The sequence below is a fragment of the Eschrichtius robustus genome, chromosome 8, assembly GCF_028021215.1.
Source record: "Eschrichtius robustus isolate mEscRob2 chromosome 8, mEscRob2.pri, whole genome shotgun sequence".
Taxonomy (NCBI): Eukaryota; Metazoa; Chordata; class Mammalia; order Artiodactyla; family Eschrichtiidae; genus Eschrichtius; species Eschrichtius robustus.
In genome coordinates, this window is record NC_090831.1 from 23,989,368 (window position 1) to 23,999,595 (window position 10,228).

At 38.7% G+C, this 10,228-nt stretch overlaps 1 pseudogene; it reads right to left on the reverse strand.

Moving 5' to 3' along the window:
* Positions 1 to 1,075: 1,075 nt before the first annotated feature.
* Positions 1,076 to 3,403, reverse strand: LOC137768442 (cullin-1 pseudogene; annotated as a pseudogene).
* Between the last annotated feature and the right edge of the window lie 6,825 nt (positions 3,404 to 10,228).

Sequence of the window (10,228 nt, forward strand, 5' to 3'; positions counted from 1 at the left end):
ATCACTCAGGAACTAGTTGAGGGCCAATCCTTTCTTTGGAATGTGAAAGTTTTGAACACTCCAAGCCTGCTGATTAACCCTTTACTGCAATTTTCAAACAGATACTTTTTTTTTTTTTTCGTTTTGAATTTTGTCTATATTTTTAAGTTTTCCTTGTTTGGAAGGTTGGTCTGAAACCATTAGTGAGCAATTGCAGAAGCAGAACTCTCCCTCAGTAATTTGGAAATATTGCTCTATTGATGTCATGTATCTAATGAACCTGATAAAATAGCTCATGAAAATTGATTTTTACACTTTATTACATTGTTTTTCCCCCTCTGATGGCTTTTGCAGTTTCGCTTTATCCTTAACATGTGGAAGCTGCTTTGCAATGCGTTCAGGTGTGAAGTTTTATTTGTTTCTTGCTTTTTTAATTTGTTATGATATTGCTTTGCCTTAAGTGGACTTTTGTAATATGTGGAATCATATATTTCCATAATTCTGAGGTATTATTTCCCATTATTTCTTCAAATATTGGCTTTCTTTTATTTTCTCTATTACTTTTTTCTGGAATTACATTGAAATAAAAATTTGAACTTCTGGATTTATTCTCCATGCTTCTGAACGTCACTTTGATACTTTCTAGAGTCAACTCTTGTTATTCTTTTTTTTTTCCTTTAATTTTCTTTATTTTCACACATTAAAAAATGAAACATACTATACAAATGGTTTTTCATAGCAGATTACACGTGGGTCCGTTCAGACCTGCTCTCTAGGTGTTGCTGGCCTCCGAGGGGCCGCCCAGCCGGCAGCTGTTATTCGCGTGGCCAATGGGTTGATTCGGATGCAGAAGCATGCAGCCCTCAGCATGGAAGGTTCCATCCCCTCTGGTCTTAAATTAGGTTAAATGGCATCGGTGTCTGTACTTACAGACGTGAAGTGTGGCGATCCTGAGCAGTTCTGATCGCCCCGAGCCCTCCGTGGGAGCCTGGGGGCCGAGCAGGTGGTGCGGGGGGCGTGGCTGCCGCGGTGAACTCTTCTCCATCCTTCCCACGCGACGAGGGGCTGAGCCCGCGGTCAGACCCTTCCAGAAGGCTTACGCCAAGTAACTGTAGGTGTCCTGTTCACCATCCACTCGCTCCAAATATTCTTTCTCGATCAGAATGTCAATGCATTTCTTAATTACTGGGACCCGAGGCTTGAATATTGAGGAGAGCTGAGTCAGTACTTCTCCAAGTAACTGCTGGTGTTTTAGAACCTTCCTCATTTTCATAATTCTCACGAGAGCCGCCTGGATCAGTAGTTTGCGATCTTCCTCGATGTTTCTGTGTGTGGCTTCTTGTTCCTGCTTCTGTTCCATTTTCATGGGCACGTTGATGTTAACCCTTAACTTCTTGTTTTTATAACCGAGATATAATTTTATTAAGGTATCTTGCCTCAATTCCATCTCATCAACATGTGTATTTTCGTCTTCCAAGACCAGTAACTTCAACTTCAATAAACTCTGTAGCACTTGTGCAAAAATGTCCGTTTTGATCTGGGTGCAGTCCATCAGCTGCTGCACGGCGTAAGCGTCTCCCGTGTTGTACAGGAGCAGGATGGCCATCTGGAATGTAGATGCCCGCAAGGTGTATCTGTTTTTGAAGCAGTTTGTTACTAATTCTCCTTCAGACAGTTGATACAACCACGTCAACTTTCTGCCACTGTGACGGCTGGCGTAAAACGCTGTGAAGCGCTGGTAACTCCGTTCCAGCTCCGACGGCAAGGCAAACGTACCGGACTGCTGAAAACGCCATGATCCGGAGCTCAGAACTTGAATACTGAAATCCAAGCCCAGCGGCTCTGCATTTGTCGGGTGCTTTTTGAACTGCTCATTCAAGTACTGGCTTGCACCAATGTCTTGAAACATCCGCTGAAGTTTAGAGGTGTACTCAAACCCGCAAGCTCGCTTTAACTTAGAGATCATGCTTGCTTCCGCCTCATCGCTCGCACTGTTCTGATGAACAAGCCTTTTGGCCAGCATCTTTGCGTAGAACTTCTGAAACACGTCCTTGTCCTCTATATACTTGAAGACCGCTATCACTTGGTTGAGCGTGTCTTCTAGTTCTGCTTCTTCTGGGTTCCTGGACCTCTTCTTCAACAAGGAGTCACAGTATCCAGCCAGCAACTCGGAAGATTTACTGGACGACTGAGCCGTTTTGGTAACCGCACTGTTGTTTATGAAGCGACCGCAAGCCTTGTCCAGCGCAGCCACGAAGCCAGCATTGTTGTTGAATGCCAACATCACCAGGGCGTTGTATTTTTTATGAACATCCAACACTGTCTGTATATACATTTTGGGGTCATTTAAAGCAGCTTCTCCACACTTTTCAATGGCCGCAATACACTGATTATGAATGTGTGTCTCCAGGAGTTTTTTCAATTCTCCCAGGCCATCCTGGATTCTAGATACAAGATTATACATGCGACCCAAATCTTCACTTTTGTCGGCATCCAATAAATTCTGAAATTCCCTGTGGAAGGTCTCCAAGTGTTTCTCAATGAGCACCTGCTTGCACTTCCTGGCTAGCTCTTCTTGGGTGCTCTCATGAAGGTACTGGACTCTCCGCTGCTCCTCCAGCAGACGAGTCTTTGCCTTTTTCATATATTCAGTAACTGGGTTCTGCTGCAAGAATTTGGTACTCTCTATGGTATAAAATCTCTCTGTGTCAGCCAAAAACTGAGACTCAAAGGATTCTTTGTACACCTTTAGCACAGGGCCCATCGCAAAGGCATCGTCTTCGTTCAGCCCCAGTTCCACGTAAGATTGTACAACTCCACTCATCAGTCTTGTATTGATGCTTTCACCATTTCTTTCCTTTTCAATCAGTTTTAAAACAGCATTTGTTACCTGTTTATTCAATGGCCTGAAAAGACAATCTCTCCAAGTCACCAATGCAAGAGAATAGATTTCGTAGATTCCTTTTCGTCCTCCGTAATATTCGCAGAGAACCCAATATCTATTGAGGTAGGCACAAATCCCATTCAGCACTTTACTTGAAAACCGGTAATCTTCCCATTGTTGAGTGTAGAACTTCAGTACACTCTCGTCTATCAAATCTTCTCCGTCCTTAAGAAGATTTGTCAAGTAATTCTTCAAAAACTCTTTAAGCTGTTTGTACAATTCCAAGCCAACTAACTGAACTCCCCCCGGCATCTCCCCCTTTTTTGGTTCAGAAGGAGGGACACCAGCCCTTTGAGCTTGGTTTGACTGGTGAACACTCGTGCAGTAGTTATAAACATGAGTGTAGAGTTCCATGTATCTGGATTTCACCATACTTTGTCTGGTATACACTTGCTGGATTCCAGCTCTGAGGTCGTCCCAGATCTGGTCAAGGCCAATCTGCTTCAGTCCATGGGGATTCTGGCTCCTGTTGGATGACATTGTGAGTAGTATTCTGAAGTCGTCCAGTGCAGCAATCCTTATTCAAGGTACAGCTAATTCTCCATTAGATGAAAATTTAAAATATCATTCCAAATTTATTCACAGCAGCTCAGAAAGGGTGTCCTTTAAATGCAGAGAGTGGAATCTCATTGCAGGCAAACCTGGAAAGGGACCTGCAAGTAAAGCAAACACCAAAGTGATTCCAGCACTGAACTGAGTGAGCAGAAACATCTTGCTCAGAAGCAGGCTCACTGCTTCTATTGTCTTTTGTCTTCATAAGGTAATCCACTGCATTATTTGCATTACATATTCCCGTAGCATGTTACGGAAAAACCCGAACGAACTTTTTGGCCAACCCCAGAAATACACGTGCACCGCATTTCCCGGGTGCCTAAATGGCTCTGGCGACGTCTCTACCTGGTCGTTGGGCTTGGCCCCAGTTAAATCCCCATCCCACCAAGGTCTTGCAGTGTCCCTCAGCCTCAGAGGCTGCCCCGCCTGGAGTTGCGTGCAACATGGCTCCCCCCTCCTCCTCCTCCCTGCCCACCCGCCCAACTCTTGTTATTCTTGGTAGTGACAGTCTATATAAAGTCTCTGGGAACCTTGAATGAGCAAATACTGAGCAACTGTTCCGGGGGGAAAGATGCACGTTTCATGTATACGAACTATTTTGTTCTTTAGCTAGGTTCAGTTTGTTATTTAACCTGACTATAATGAGTTTCTTTTTTACTAATTCCAAACAAGCTGCCATTTCTATGATCTCTAACTTCTTTTTCCACAAGTGTACATTTTTATTTTATAGCTATTTACTTTTGTGTCATGGGTGTATTTTATTTATCTCTTTGTGAATAGTAACTATATGTATTCCAACTCCTTTGGATATTTTTATATTATCTCTAAGTTATTGGGTGTAAATTCTTTGATTCATGAATTTGTTGCCTCCTTTTCCAGCATTTCTCAGATGCCTGATGATTCTTAGTCAGTTTTGATTCTATGTCCTCAATTACGACCACCTGTTGACACCATAGCCTTTCCTTGCAGTCACCTTCTTGGTGATGTCATTGGTTTAAGTCTAGGAGTAGTGGCGGCCTTTGTTCATTGCTTCACTGATATCAGAACTTTTTATCCCATCTCCCCCTCTTAATATAGTTATATATTAATACTTATTTACTTCTATAAACTTTCTACAGTATCTGTATTAAACATAAACCAGAATGTCAGTTTTGAATAGGAGCCAGAAATTTTGGTGTGCCTGTTCAGTCCATCTTGAAACTAGAAGTTCCATTATGTTGTTAGAACTTGATAGAAGATACAGCCATGGGAATAAATCTCCCTGACAGAAGCTAGACCATAAAAAAAGTGCAGGCATTATCAAACAGTATCTCAGAATGGAAGGGGTCAAGGGAATAAACGCTCTGGACTCCTTCCTTCCTCTCATACCCTGCCAGTGCCTTTTTGGACCAGATCCAACCATAAACCAGAGAGTAGGTGAGCACAGGAATGCAATCCATTGAAAATTTTAAAGCAGCAGCTAGAGGAAAAGTTAAATGGAGAAAAACCAGTACATCAAACTAGTTTTAAGGACTAGTTGCCCACATCCTGCATTAATGCATACAATACAGTGTTCAATTGATTATGAATTTATAATTGAGGGCCAACTTCTTATGTTAGCCAAAAGTAATATGCCTGTTATAGTATAATCTATACCTCCAATTATGCTTTTTTTTCCTTAGTTAAAATTTTCATGAGTTTATCAACATCCATAATTTAGAATATATATTTATATATAAAGATATACATTTTACACATATATATTTTATTAGAAGTAAACATTAATAAATTTCATATATAAACACACAACTGTTTTATCTGTGTCTTAATGTCTTATCTAAGAAGTTACATATATATTGAAGTCCACTAGTGATCTGAAAATCAAGAGACTGGGACTGGGGATGCTCTGAACAGAATAATTTAAATTTCTTTTCTTATTAGGCCTTCTTAGTGCATCATTTATTTTTTTTTAAAGACAGGAAAGCAAAGGAGTTAAGGCAAGTATTTGCCATGCTCAATAAACAATGTTCTGATGTGTGACTTGATTCTAATCAGGACAGCCAATGTCAGCTAAATTAATACACCATTAGGCAGAAAATAGACGTATCATCAGGAATACAACCTCTTAATTTGCTGATCATGGTTGAACACTAGCCAGTAGGTAGCAACTAATGGCACCACAAACAGATGTTAACTGAACTATATTAAGTAGACACTGTGCAATTCTTTTTCTTTTCAACTCTGTACTTGATGGCAATATATCATCTTTGGGTTTTCTTATTATTACTAAGTTTACAACAAATATTATTATGATAAAAATTACATAAAACATATATATTTTCCCCAAATCAAATTTGCTGCAAAATCTTTTCATTTTTTAACTATAATGCAATATAAGTGATTCATTTCCTCAAATTAACTTAATTTCAATTGAATGAATATTTATAGATGCACCATGTGCCAGGCACTGTGGTAGGGACTGGGAATATGAGGATGAAAAATCATGTGTCCTGTGCTCACAGAGTCATTATATGCTAGAGGAAAAAGTCATGTAAATGAATAATAATGTGCAGGACAATAGGTAAAGCAAAGTCCATAGATGAAATAGGTGACATAGTAATAAGTCAGAGAGAATGTGATTGTATCTGAGATGTTTATAGAGAAGTTGGGAATCTGACTTGTGTTTTATAGTAGATTCAATAGCCTCCTTCGAGATGCATACTTATATGAGTTGGTGGTGGATTGGGGCATACCAGGGCAAGAAAGGTGTCCCCTTTCGTTGAGCGTTTCTCTTAATGCAGCATTATATGTAAGTTATGAACTATCATTTATATTCTGATTGCTGAATTAAAATTTTTTTAATGGAACAGTTCATAACTCCAAATCCAAGTATTAGAATCAATCATGTTTTATTTATTGCATTTATTGCCCTATCAACTGAGGACCGCTCAGTGCAAGGTGCCAACTATACCTACTGGTAGAGGATACATAGATGAACAGTGAATCCTTCTTTAAAGTACTGACAAGCTAGTAAAAAGGCAATATGTATGTATGCGGGAGGTACACAAAATGGTAACAATATAACAGTGACACTAATACAACAAATGGTAACTTAAATAATTATAATAAAGTATAACAGAATATGAATGGTATAATTTATGTTTTTGTAGTGTTTCGTCACTTATACATGTTTCCCACATTAATTTCATTTAATGTTCACAAATACTCTCTGAGATTGATATTGGTGTTCCTATTTTATTGATGAAGCAAAATAGGTACAGAGAAGTAATAAATACATAGGAAGTAAATGAAAGAAAAAATTCAGGGCCAGAGCTGAAAAAGAAAATAGAGTATAAAAGATAGATTGAACTTAAAACTCTTGAGAAGAGGCCGGGGAAGGCATGTGGAGTTAGTGGAAAGGAAAAGACTATGCAGAGACCAGCTTGGCTAGACCATGCATACGAAGAAAGAGGGAAAAAAAAAAAAAGAAACTGTTTTTGAAAATTTAACAATGTGTCTTGGAAATGGTTTCATAGTTTATATAGAACTACCACTGTGTATATGCACTATAATTTATTGATGATGGAAATCTTTTCACATTTAAAAGACATTTATATTTCCTTTTTTTGGTGAATGATTGGTTAATATCCTTGCTTATTTTAATTGGGCTATTGATTTTTTCTGTTAATTTTAGGAGCTCTTTTAAATCTAATTATTCCTATAAATGTCTGTGTTACAATTTTTGTTTTACAATCTTGTCTTTTATCCTGACTGTATTTATGATATTTGTGCTCTGTAGTTATATTTTATTTTTGTGTAGTTAGCATTTTAAAATAATAGAGGCAAGAGGGAGGGGTCCTCTTCAGTTATCTTATCATTTGTTGAAAAATTTTGTCATTTCCCCAATTACATGAAATACCTTTATCTTGTAGTAAGTTGACATAATTTTAAATCTATTTCTGGTATCTTTTATTCATTGATCTGTGTAAATATTCTTTGCCTGTCATTATCTAACTTATTTTTAAAATGGGTAACTATTTAACTCTCACTCTCACTTATCATCAACCACTCTAACTATTTGAAAGATTGTATTGGCTGACCATCCGTTACCTTTATTTTTCAAAAACTTTCTAGGATACATGCAATGATTTAATATGCAAATATTAATGGAACAATGTGCTGTCTCCACTGCTGCAGCTAGTCCAAAAGGTACAAGTAATATTTATTTTCTCCTTCGTCTATCACCAATTTTATAATTTTCTTACCATTGACTAGAACTTCAGTCTAGATGGCTTGAGTTTGGAGTTTGAGTTTAAGAGTCTGGAGCTCTCAGTTGCTTTAATGTTGCCGGTTTGGGTTTATTGCAATTGCCTATTAGACTCATCAGCAGGCATGAAAACGCCAAGAGATGCTGCAGTGAACTCCTAGGTTCTAGATACACTCCTGTCTTCCCACACTGTATTGCAGCAGCCACTCCTTATGGTACTTGGGATCATGTCCAACGATATGGTAATTCTTTTCCTGGCCTACTGTTCCACTGGTATGAGGGAACCTTGACCAGCTTCTGCTTTAATGGAACCCTTACAGTGTACACAGGAAGAAGCTTCCCCTTGTTGCTTCCCTTCCCCAGTCCCATTTGGCTTCATGTCCTCTAATCCAGCAGAACCTAAATTTGTAGGGTCAGGAAGTAGAAATTCTGCAAAACGGTCACTGTGAAGAGTGATGCAGTGGGCCAATTCTACTTCTACCCCTCATTTCATGGTCCCGGGTAAGTCTAGAGATTGGGGCCATAGTGTTGCATATCAGGCATTAGTTCAATGCATATTTCTCACCTTAGCAGATACCCAAAGATGATGCTTTAGACATTTTAACAGGTGCTTCAAAAATCTATTATGCTAGCTGCTTCCAAGATGGCACCCTGTATGGTAGGACCAGAGAGTGAATTCCGGAGTCAGGCACTCAGTGTCATACCTTCTCTCTTAGAATGGCCCCTTGGTCTGAGGTTATATTATGGAAGATTCTATGTAACTTAATCAGGTATAAGATTTTGAGCTGTGCTCCTGGCAGAGGTACTGAAGGCAGAAAAGGCAAAGTTGTATCCAGAGATAATTTCAAGTCTGAGAAGAGAAAATTGCTGCCCTTCCAAGGTAAAGTGGCCCAATGTAATCAACCTGCCATAAAGTGAAAGGCTGGGTCCTAGTGGTGCAAGGCTTGACATTGGTTTCTGCTGCTGGCAGTTCAGGAATTCTACAGTTAGAGTGGGCAGATCAGCAGCTTCAATGGAAATTTTGTACTTTGTTTTGCATTGACCTAGGGTTATCCCATGGAGGTTAATTCCCTGATGTATCCATGCTCACACAGGCATCAGAAAGACTGAATGGGTTCGTGCAGGTGTCCCACATAGTGGTGGCAGAGAAACCGTGGGTCAGAAGAGAAGATAGAGTGGAGAGAAGGCAAGGTGTTGTTGGGTTACGTCTGCATGTAGCTGGTTGCTGTAGCAGTGGCCAGAGCAACAAGCTGGACTGAGAGGATATGAACCAGGGCGTGTGAGTCATCTGACCCTGTGACCCTCATCAGGACACTAGTCTTTGGGATGTTATTGTGCTTTCAGTAAAATCAAATAGAGCATGACCACAGAAGAATACATCAAATACCAAGGCTAGGAATTAATTAGTCTCTTTATATCTAGGCTGGACTAAGGAGAGAAAGCCTCTACTTCTGAATGGCAAATCTTCTACGTTCCTGAGTGGACATCTAGTGTATGACTATTTTAAGGTCCTTGATACAGATTTCTAAATGCTTTTTAAAACATTATGAGAGTACATTGTATAAGCGTATCCATTTCACTGTATCTCTGATAAAATTGGGAATGAAAATTTTTAGTCTCACAATTCAACAGTTGAAAAATAGCATCGTATTTTAAGTTTGCAATTCTTAGTTTACTAGTATGGTTATATTTTTGAAATATATATAAACTTATTCTTCTCTGGGTGGCCAGTTCAAATCATTTGCCCATTTTTAAACTAGACTTCTTTACCTAAGAAGTCTTTATATCTGAGACCTCTTTGTAAGTTAGGAAGACTGACCTATTGTCCATCAAATACAATGCAAATATTTTCTCACTTTTTTATTTGCCTTCTAATATTAATTATGATTTTATATATTCAACCCCTCCCTGTTTTTCTTGTTCTTTTCCATAAAAACTGACATTTGAGTAGTCTCTTTCAAGTAGGGCTTTTTGGTTTTTGCCAGGCTTGTTAGTGAAAGTTAAATAAAGTCTACCAGTGACAGTTAGTTGTCACTTGTCTTTACTTATCTGTTATAATCTTCACTTGTGTATCATCATTTTTTATTTTTACAGTTATTGATAGTTATGGAAAGAGCTTAAAATTTGCCCTGTGAAGCAAATGGATGATAAAATTATGTTTTTAAAAAAATTATAACTTACCTCTGTTTAGTGACTCGAAACAATTTTATCCCTTACCTCAAGCAGTGTGGAGTATATTAAGATGTTAGACCTTCAAACTGTGGTTTGCATACATCAGCATCAGCATTGCGTACATGCTTGCAGAATCTCAGGCCTTAGACCAGATGTACTAAATAAGGGTCTACATTTTAACAAGATCCCCTAGTAGTTCATCTGTCCATTATTGTTTGAGAAACATCATTTTAGATCCTCTAGTCTATTTTCAGGGAGACATAAAACTAACCAATTAATTTATCAGTTTCCTGGATGATGAGATTCATAAAAATTAAAACTGTAGAATGTCATAA